At 41.1% G+C, this 10,142-nt stretch overlaps 1 long non-coding RNA gene across 1 annotated transcript; it reads right to left on the bottom strand.

Annotated features, from left to right (window-relative positions):
- Positions 1 to 649: 649 nt before the first annotated feature.
- Positions 650 to 6,861, bottom strand: LOC129151887 (uncharacterized). The gene is made up of 3 exons (XR_008558597.1): positions 6,780 to 6,861; positions 5,546 to 5,639; positions 650 to 771 (listed from the first exon to the last, which is right to left on the bottom strand). It is a non-coding gene; the product is annotated as an uncharacterized LOC129151887 (long non-coding RNA).
- Between the last annotated feature and the right edge of the window lie 3,281 nt (positions 6,862 to 10,142).

Genomic DNA, 10,142 nt, shown 5'->3' with positions numbered 1-10,142 from the left:
GGGGGGTGGGGGGTTAAATAATGTGCCCACAGTCGCTCCTCTGTGGCAGGGGTGAGAGTTGAAATCAGGCTCGCTGACCTCAAAACCTGATGGTCGATCACCCTCTACGCTGCCTCTCTTTGGCCATTGTCCACACTCCTCCTTGTAACACAAGGCATCTGAAGTGGGGGAGGGCAGTCAGGGAGCATATGTAAACCTTGGGCCCGTTTCTGGCCCAGACCAACTTGTACAGAGGCTCCTGACACTGGCTGTGAAGCAGTTTCCCAGTTTATGGAGACAAATGAATGGGACTGCCTTGCATTTCTTTAACTTCTTTTTCTTATGAACTTCAGCTGCACAGTGTTATAGTAACACCGATCTTACCTCATAGCCACCGGCCTCATAGCCATCATCACTGGTTCATACGTGACCCTCCTGTAAATTATTGTTTATGTATCTGTTCATTTCTAAGAAACTGAATACCCACTGACCACCACCCAACATTACAGATAACTTACAGCTACCTATGTTCCTCTCCCATTCTGTCCTCTCAGAGTAACTATGCTGAATATCATGTTTCCCATTCTCTTACTTTCTTTAAAAAAGTAATTTTATCAGATATATATATATTTAAATATAAGGGCTTTTTTTTTTTTTTTACTTTTGCTTGTTTTCAAACTTGGAAGATTATAGCGGAGCACCAAAATCTTCTGAGATTTATTTTTTTCACTCTAAATTTGCTACCAAGATTTATTCAGGTTGTAGTGGGTCTTTTTCTTCCTCCCTTTGATCCTATCAATAAAAACAAAGAAGCAAATAAATAAATAACTTTGCCAAGATTTTTTTTATCACCTTTGCATCTGATGTATCTTACATTATCACTTGAATTTAGTTCTCTTCCAAAAAGACACTTCAAAAAGTATCTTCAGTATGGGTCTTCTATGGCTGGTCATCCAAGACCATGTATCACTAAGAATATTTTTCTTGTGCACTGTCATTCAAATGACAATTTGGTTAGATATCAAATTCTTAGTTCCAAGTTTTTCCTTCAATATTTAGATCCTATTATTTCATTGTGTTTTCACCTCTGGTGTTGCTGTTCAGAAATCTGATATCAGAGCGACTCATTCCTTTGTAGTGGTTCACTTCTTTTTCTGTGAAAGCTTTTAAAATGTTCTCTGTCTTTGATGTTCTTAAAATTTGGTATGGTATATCTAGGGATGGGGGTTTCCTTCCGTTTCCTATTTATACTTTATCAATCCTTTTATCTGAGATTCTTTTTAATTCTGGGAAATGTAAATCTATTATTCATCAAATATATTCTTTTTCCTACATATTTTTATCTTCTTATAGGTCTCCTATTACCTGGATATTAGCACTGCTCTCATCCTCTATATCCCTTCACTCTTATTATATGTGTATATAATTTCTATACTATATATAATTTTGGTAAGAATACATAACATCAGATCTACCTTCTTAACAAAATTTTAAGTATCCATTAGTTTTGTTAACTATATGCAAATGCCATTTGCAATCTTACTACCCTGAGATTTCTTCTGTTAATAGTTCAATGCAGATACATTCTGCCATAACCTCCAAGAAGGTTGTAATGATACACATGCCTCCTATTTTATGAGACCCTTTACTAGTGCTGGATAATATTGATATTATAAAGATTTGCCAAACTGTTAATGAAAAATAATGTAATTCATTGTTGATTTAAATTGCAAATCTCTAAAATTTATATATTAATTATTTACTTCTGTAAAATGCTCAGCCTTACCCTTTGTCCAGTTTGCTTTTAAGTTATTTGATTTTTTCTTATTGAGTTGTAGAATTTCTTTATATACTATTAATATTATATAGAAGAGTTATAGAACTTGTTCATCTTGCATAATTGAAATAGACAAGTGGAACTACATCAAACTAAAAAGTTTCTTCACAGCAAGGAAAAGTATAAACAGAGTGAAAAGATAACCTATGGAATGAGAGAAAATATTTGCAAATCATATATCTCCTAAGGGGTTAATATCCAAAATATAAAAGAAACTCAATTCCAAAAAATAAACAAAGAAACAAAAACGCACAAATAACCCAACGTAAAACTAGGCAAAACACACACCCACACATAAACAACAACAACAACAATAAAACACACCCACAAACTTGAATAGTTATTTCTCCAAAAAATACATACAAATGACCAATAGGTATATGAAAAGATGCTTAGCACCCTTATTATATGTGTTTCAAATAGTTTCTCCTTTAAAACAGAAGAAAGATGATTTTCATTTAACTCTGATTTTCTTTGAAAATACAGCTGTTTAAAATTTCCATGTAGTTGGATCTTTCACTATTTTTCAGAAGACTCCAGAGTTTTGTACATTACGTAGGAAGGTCTATGCTTAAAAAAAATAAAACTCCAAAGGATCTAAATAAATTTTTCTCTGTGCAGATATACAAAGGGCCAAAAAGCACATGAAAAGATGCTCAACATCAGTAACCATCAGGGAAATGCAAATCAAAACCACAATAAGATACCACATCATATCCACTAGAATGGATGTAATAAAAATGACCAATAATAACAAATGGGGGAACATTGGAACCCTAATACACTGCTGGTAGGAATACAAATGGTACAGCCATTTTGGAAAACAGTCTGGAAGTTCCTCAAAATATAAATGTACAGTGACCATATGACCCAACAATTCCACTCCTAGGTAAATACCTAGGAGAAATTAAAACAAATGTCCATGCAAAAACTCATACACAAATGTTTATAACAATGTTATTCCTAATAATCAAAAAGTGGAAACAACACAAATCTCCATCAACTAATGAATGAATAAATGAGTAAAATATGGTGTATCCTTACAATGAAATACTATTTGGCAATAAAAAGGAATACAGTACTAACACATGTTACAGTATGGATGAACCTGAAAAACATTAAGCTAAGTGAAAGAAGACAGTCACAAAAGACCACATATTATATAATTCCATTTACTAGTATTTGAAATGACCAGAATAGGAAAGTATATAGAGACAGAAAGTAGATTAGTGGTTGCCTAGGATTGGAGAGGTGTTGTGGTAATGATCATACAATTCTGGGAATATAATGAAGGCCATTAAATTGTACATTTTAAATGAGTAAATTGTATAGTTTGTGAACTATATCTCAATAAAGTAGCTATTTTTAATATGTTTTTATTGATTTGAGAGAGAGGGAGGGAGATGGCGAGAGAGAGAAACATAGATGTAAGAGAGAAATATCAATCTGCTGCCTCCCACATGCACCCCAACTCGAGCTTGAGTCCACAACCTGGGTATGTGCCCTGAACAGGAATCAAATGAGTGACAACACTCCACCAAGTGAGTCACTCCAGCCAGGGCTGAGGTAGCTATTTTGTTTTAATCTGCCTTAAGAAAAAAAAAATTATTTGTTCTGTTAATGGAAAGTCTAGGATAAAAACTCAGCAGGAGGAACTTGGTTTTTCACCACCTCTTCCCGTGGTGTGTGTGTATATGTATACACACACACACACACACACACACACACACACACACACACACACACTAGAGGCCCAGTGCACATGGGGATCAGGCCAAAACAGGCTCTCTGATATCCCCCAAGGGGTCACAGATTGCAAGAGGGCACAAGCCAGGCCAAGGGACCCCATCGTTGCAGGATCAGGGCTGGGGAGGGACCGTGGGAGGGCTCCAGGGCTTGTCCAGCCTGTCTTGCCCAGTCAAGATTGGCCAGACCCCAGCAGCAAGCTAACCTACCAGTCAGAGCATCTGCCCACTGGTGGTGAGTGCACATCATAGTGACTGGTCGGATGGTCAAACGGTCAGACACTTAGCATATTAGGCTTTTATTATATAGGATAATTCATTCTTAGGTTCCTTGTGGTAAGTCACATAATCATCACCAAATAAACCCAGAGGCATGGAGTGTTTTGATAGACTATGCCTGGGTCACATGCTTGACTCCTGTTGCTTAAAGAAGAGCTCCATCCACATCATAAGGACCAAGAGCACATGAAAGGGTGGACCCTCAAATGAAGTTTGGGAGCTATTTCAGGAAGAAAAGGCAACAGGTGTTGGAGAGGCAAAATATATTAATAAATATATATACATATATATAGTCAATATGGGGTTAATTAAATCATTTGAAAATAATGATGTTTTTACCTCTTTGTTTCCAATATTTATGCTACCTAATTTTTATTTTCTTATTGCATTGTCTAGGATATCCAAAACTATGTTGAAAAATTATAGCAATAGTATTCTTTGACTTTGATGAGAATATGTTTAGTATTTTACCATTCTGAATAAAATGATTTAGATAAAGTTTGACATTCATTACCAAGTAAAAATATACAATTCTAGGCCCATCTGATTAGAATATTTAAATTAAAAATTAATGTTGAATTTTACTAAATGTCTATTGTTATGATCATGCCCTTTCTTATTTGTGTAATGAATTACATGAATAAATTTCTTAATATTGGACAGTTTCTGTATTTCTATAAATTGCTTTTATAATGGGGGATGAACAAACTGTTCTTATTATAAAAAGCAGCAAGTTTTTGCATCTTTCTATTTCAAAGCAACTCCTCGCTAATAGAAAAAAAAATTGGTGGGCACCCATGGAGAGCACATATGAGACAAGATTCCAGGATATGAAATCAAGCCCAGCTTTAGGACTTTACCTTTCCTGGACCCCAGGCACTGACAGTAACCACGTAAGAGGAGGCACCCAAAATAGCCCCATCTACTGACTGCTCTTTCCACGTGACTTCTATGAGGGATGGTCACGGGGGTAACAAACCGGCTAAAGATCTGATGGAGGGAGAAGAGGCACCCAGAAGACAGCTGAAAACACGGGTGCAGAGAGCCAGTGACTTGCCTACAACCACACAGGCTTCAAACCCAGGCAGTCTACCACCAAACCTGCGATCTTAGCCTCACCACTGTATTTCCCTGAAGGCCTGTCGGTACTGCTCAGAACAAGGGCTATAAATTCCTCAGACTTGACAGTTCAGGGAAGAGAGGAAGCAATCCCTTGCTCTTGGCTGGGTCACAGAGCTCTTTTCACTAGGATTAGCTGCCTGGTTCCTTCCCATACTGTTGCCCAGATAGATTTCCAAAGATCCAGTCCTATTCTCACACCACCCACATTTTTCGAGAGAGAGAGAGTTTTAGGAAAAGGAAAAGTATATGGAAATCCCAGCCAGACTCAGGCTGGGAAAGGATTGTCCCTTCAAAATGTTCATGCAACTAGCAGCTCCTATATTCAAAAATGATAAAACCTACATCAAAATGAATGGAATCAGCGTTCCTTGGAATCCATAGGGCTTTGGTAATTCTTAAAAAGTCTGACTTGCCTTAGATAATGAAAGGAGAGAAGGAACATTTAAGATAAACCTCAGTAATAACTGAAGACAACATTGAAAGCCTTTGGGGTTAGCTATCTCTTCCTACCAGAAACAGTGTTGATTTCATATGACTGATTAAGGAGAAATATCATTCATTCATGTTTTTGATGACTGCTTACCCAGTTTCTTCTGTGTGCAAGGCAGCCCAGCTGCTGCGGGATGTGCAGTGGTGAAGACAGTAGACATGGCCCTTGATTTGACAGAGCTTTGAGTCTAATGAAGGATATAGTCAACAAGAAAACAAATTTTAAATTCTGCTTTGAGGGCCAAGAAGAGTGTGCTATGAAAGAGGAGGAGCAAGAGTACACACATGGTGGGTATCGGGGTGAGAAAAAGCCATCTCAGCAAAGAGGCAGGAAGGCCACAACATGGACAAAGTCTTGGCTATAGGATAGGGCTTTGCTTGTTTAAGAAACTGGAAAACCAGTATAGCAGGAGCATCATGTGTTGGGCAGGCAGTGCCTCTTGAGCCATGTTAAAGGGTACAGATTTTATTTCAAGTAAAACGTGAAGCCATAGAAAATGTTTTAGACAGGTAAATAGAGTAATCCAATTTCTTTTTTTAATTGTTCTAAGTTCTATGTGTAAAATGGTCAGGAAAGGGCAGCATAGGAAATAAGGAAACTAGTTAAAGGCAAATTCACAGATGAGAAATTTCAGAAGCGTGGGCCAGCTGGTATCAGTGGAAATGGAGAGAAGTAAATGGACTAGAGATGTATGCTAGAGGGATAACCTGCTAATGAAGACAATGTGGGAAATCAGAAAAAGGGCAGAATCCAGAATTACAGTTTTCTGGATGCAGCAACTTGGATGGTGATGCCACCTTGAGATAAGAAAGCTTAGGAGGGGTGAGTGTTGAAAGGGTAAATCAACAGTTTTACTTCAGGAATGTAGAAATTTAAAAATCTACTTTTCAAACTCTCTTTTCTTTAGGGCCACACATTGGGCCTTACCCTTGAAAGACCCTACTCTGATGGGCATGGTGTAGGCCCCACCAAGGACTTGAGCATAGGAGGGCCCTGGAAGATCTGATTAACCACTCTCTGGCCTAGCCTCGCAATGACTGTCTCCAGCAGCTCCATGGGACCCAAGTACTCCTCCCCCATTTCTCCATCTAAACAGGAGGATGGGGTTGACCCTGGGAGTGACTCTTAGCCTCTACTGGGAAACTGGCTCCCAGTAACCTCCTCCCCCTGCGTCAATCCTTTTCCCCTAAATGCTTCCCAGCTTCCCATATGGTCTCCAGATACCCCGCACCCTCTCCCCTGGGTGCAATCATCATTCCTGGGGTCAGTTCAGTCCTTTGGATCCCTCAATCTAGGGAAGATCATGAGTCCATCTGTCATCACTCACCTCCCTGGAAACTGAGGAGGGCAAAGAGCCAAGCGGGCAGAACACATCTGTATCTCCTTGTGTAAGCCCAACTCTGCTGGGTAATCCACGAAGAAGCCCAGCTGGGAAGTCTACAAAAAATATAGGAATTACTAGTTTGAGCCTCCTGCCCATACACGCCCCCCCCCCCCTACCCATCATCATGCATATTCTGTTCATTATCCCAGACTTAATTCAAAGGTCACCTCATCTGGGGAGACTTCCTAATTCTCAGGCAGATGCAGTCACTCCCGCCCCTCTGCTTCCTTGAACAGACCACAATGGCAGCCCTAATTGCGCTGTCCTGATACTATAATGGCCTAGCTACTTGTCTCTTTTTCATTATATCTGTGCTGTCTAATAGGGTTCCTACAAGTCACATGTGACTGTTTAAACTTAAATTAATTCAATTTCAATAAAATAAAAATTTGTTCTTTAGGTGCTCACTAGTCACATGTGGCCACTGACTCCCATATTGGACATCATAGGTTGACAGCATTTTCATCATTGCAGAAAGTTCTATTGAGCAGTTTTGAATTAAACTAAGGGCTTCCTGAAAACTGAATGTTATTCATCTTTGTACTCTGGCACCCAGTATTGTATCTAAAACATAGACAGTGCTAAATACATATGGATTGAATTGGTGGATGAGAGAAGTTCTGGACACCAATTGCCAAGAGAAATATGGATGGCTTGTATGGAGCACACTCCAAGGACAGGGACCAGGAGAAAATATGCTGTAGGAGAAAGACAGAGTGGACATCTCAGTGTGGGCAGGCTGACCTTTCCGTGTCCGGAAACACTAGAACGCTGTCAGTGCCCTTCAAGAGCACCGTTATGTTGGCACACAGTCACATAGGACTGCTCGTTCCTACCAGCCTCTCCTCCGTGACACCTCTTTTCACCTCTCTGCCAATCCATGCACATCATTGACCTTGCAAATTCCTGGGAAGGATCTTCTGACCAAACCCTGCTGGTCCCACTCTTTACACTCTGTCCAGCATCCCCCAGCACAGTATTGAGGAGCTCCACTTGGCAGCTGTCCGTTTGTGTTCTGGTGCATATGTTTCATGTCTATGACTCTGCTCTCCCTTGCAGGCTGACCAGAAGATCTCTAAGCATCCATAAGACCAGGGTTCCTTAATACCTGGGCTGTCCAGGCGCAAGAACTGTATTTTACCAATCAGGATGGGTAGGGGATTCTCAAAAGTTACTATTTTCTCATTAGGCAAAGGGCTTATAAGAGAAGAATAATCAGACCTGATTTTGTGGGAACAATTTATCCAGAGTCTTGTCCACCATGGAAGAAACAAATCAGGAGCTTGGGGGAGCTCAAGATGATGCTGTTTCCACTCTACAACCTCAAGTGAATTTTATGCAACAGTTTCACCTCAGGGCAAGTGTCTGGGCCCTGTGTAAAGTGAGAGACCCAGGCCTGAACCTGGAGGACTTTAATAAGCTGAATCTCCCTTCCTCCATTGCCTTGTTTCTGTTTTTGTTTTTTTGTATCAGTTCCTAATTCAGTACCTTAAGCACCATCACCTTCTTTTGCTCTATGAGAGTCCATGGGAAATGGAGTGGGCAGTCCTCTGACTTGGCTCTCTCAGGAATCCTAAAAGACCTTAGAGCTATCCCTGCATTTACTGCTTCATAGACACACTCCTGCCATCAGGAAAGACTTTCTGATTTTAGAGTCCTGATCTCACCTTGGGCCCATTTCTCTGTGGCCCCCTGGGCTTATCTGGAATTTATGCACAAAGCTGGTGGTAGTAAGGTTCTGCTATGCCCTTGGAGACAGTTCAACTTCTCCCCCTACTAGGACCTAAGCCATTGTCAACAACAGGTCCATATCCCAAGATGGCAGCCCCATCAATTTAAAGGTTTGTAGAGCAGTGGTTCTCAACCTTTCTAATGTCACGACCCTTTAATACAGTTCCTCATGTTGTGGTAACCCGCAACCATAAAATTATTTTCGTTGCTACTTCATAACTGTAATTTTGCTACTGTTATGAATTGTAATGTAAATATCTGTGTTTTCCGATGGTCTTAGGCAACCCTAATAATTGTATGGTTGGGGGTCACCACAACATGAGGAACTGTATTAAAGGGTTGCGGCATTAGAAAGATTGAGAACTACTGTTGTAGAGGGTGATGTAGTATTTAGAGTGCCTTTAGTCATTAACCTTGTCCTTCTACTGGGCTCTCAACATCAGCCTCTTTCACCCAAGGATTATTCCTTAAAGGGAATAGTGGCCATTCTCTTCATTCCCGGAAAAAAAAGTCTGGTCCTCAGCCGATCAGCTTTGGAAACTGGAGGGTAAATGTACCTTGTGCCCCATGCACAATCCCTTTTCACTGGTTCTGTGTGATGCCCCTTCCACTAGAGGAAAGTTTATTTATAGTCATACTTTTGAAGGCTCAGCACAGTTCATCTGTATAGGAGCACACACCGTTGCTATGAGGGGGCTTAGTTTTGTATGAGAAGTGTCAGGAAAACTTTCTGATCCTTAAATCTGGCTGAATGTTTTCCTATTATATTCATTCATTTGGGTTGAAGCTTGTTCTCCCTGGACCCTTCTTTTTAAACAATGGTCTTTCTGCCCCCCGTGAGAGGATCCTGGGGCTGGGTCTATGGGGAGCTTTGTAGATGCCAGGTGACTCTGTGACTGCTCCTCAAAAGGGGAGTGGGAGAAAGTGACCATCCCACAGCTGGCCCCTGGCTCCTCTCTTCTCAGCTGACACGTCTGAGAGTGGAGGCTGTCTTTCCCATGTTCAGGGCAAAGGAGGAGAAGAGCTGGAAGTCATCAGGGTGTTGTTTTTGCCAGTGGAGCCCTTGAAGTGGAGACAGGAGAAAAACAAACAAACTCGTGTCATCTCCCTAGGGCCCTGGAAGAGGTCCCTTTCACAGCCAGGAATGTGACAGGGAGTAAAGTCAGCCAGGAGGCTGCCTGCAGAGGGAGGGATGCAGGCAGCCTGGGCTGAGGATCAGAGGCACAGAACTGGTGAAGGGGCCAGAGCTGGAGGTCCACTGCCACCGCATCCCCAGGGAAGGACAAAGAGCCACCAGAGAGAGGTTTGCCTCAAGGCCGGAAGGGCCCCACAGCACAGAAAGACCACATATCTCAGAGGGGCCACTTATAGTCTGCTAAAGGATCCAGCTGATGTTCTCCGGAGCCCAGTTTTGTGGCATAGATGTGGCAGTAATCATACAGATTGGCCACAATTTGTCAGGGAGATCCCAATCAGGAAGAAAAAAAAGGGTCAGAAGTAGATACACAGAGAGCTAAGAGGGTTCCAGAGAGGAGACAAATGCCAGGGAGGAGAACCAGCCTTGGGCTGAGAAGC

Source organism: Eptesicus fuscus, chromosome 16, assembly GCF_027574615.1.
Source record: "Eptesicus fuscus isolate TK198812 chromosome 16, DD_ASM_mEF_20220401, whole genome shotgun sequence".
NCBI classification, from domain to species: Eukaryota; Metazoa; Chordata; class Mammalia; order Chiroptera; family Vespertilionidae; genus Eptesicus; species Eptesicus fuscus.
This window is presented reverse-complemented; position numbering and strand designations above follow the sequence as displayed.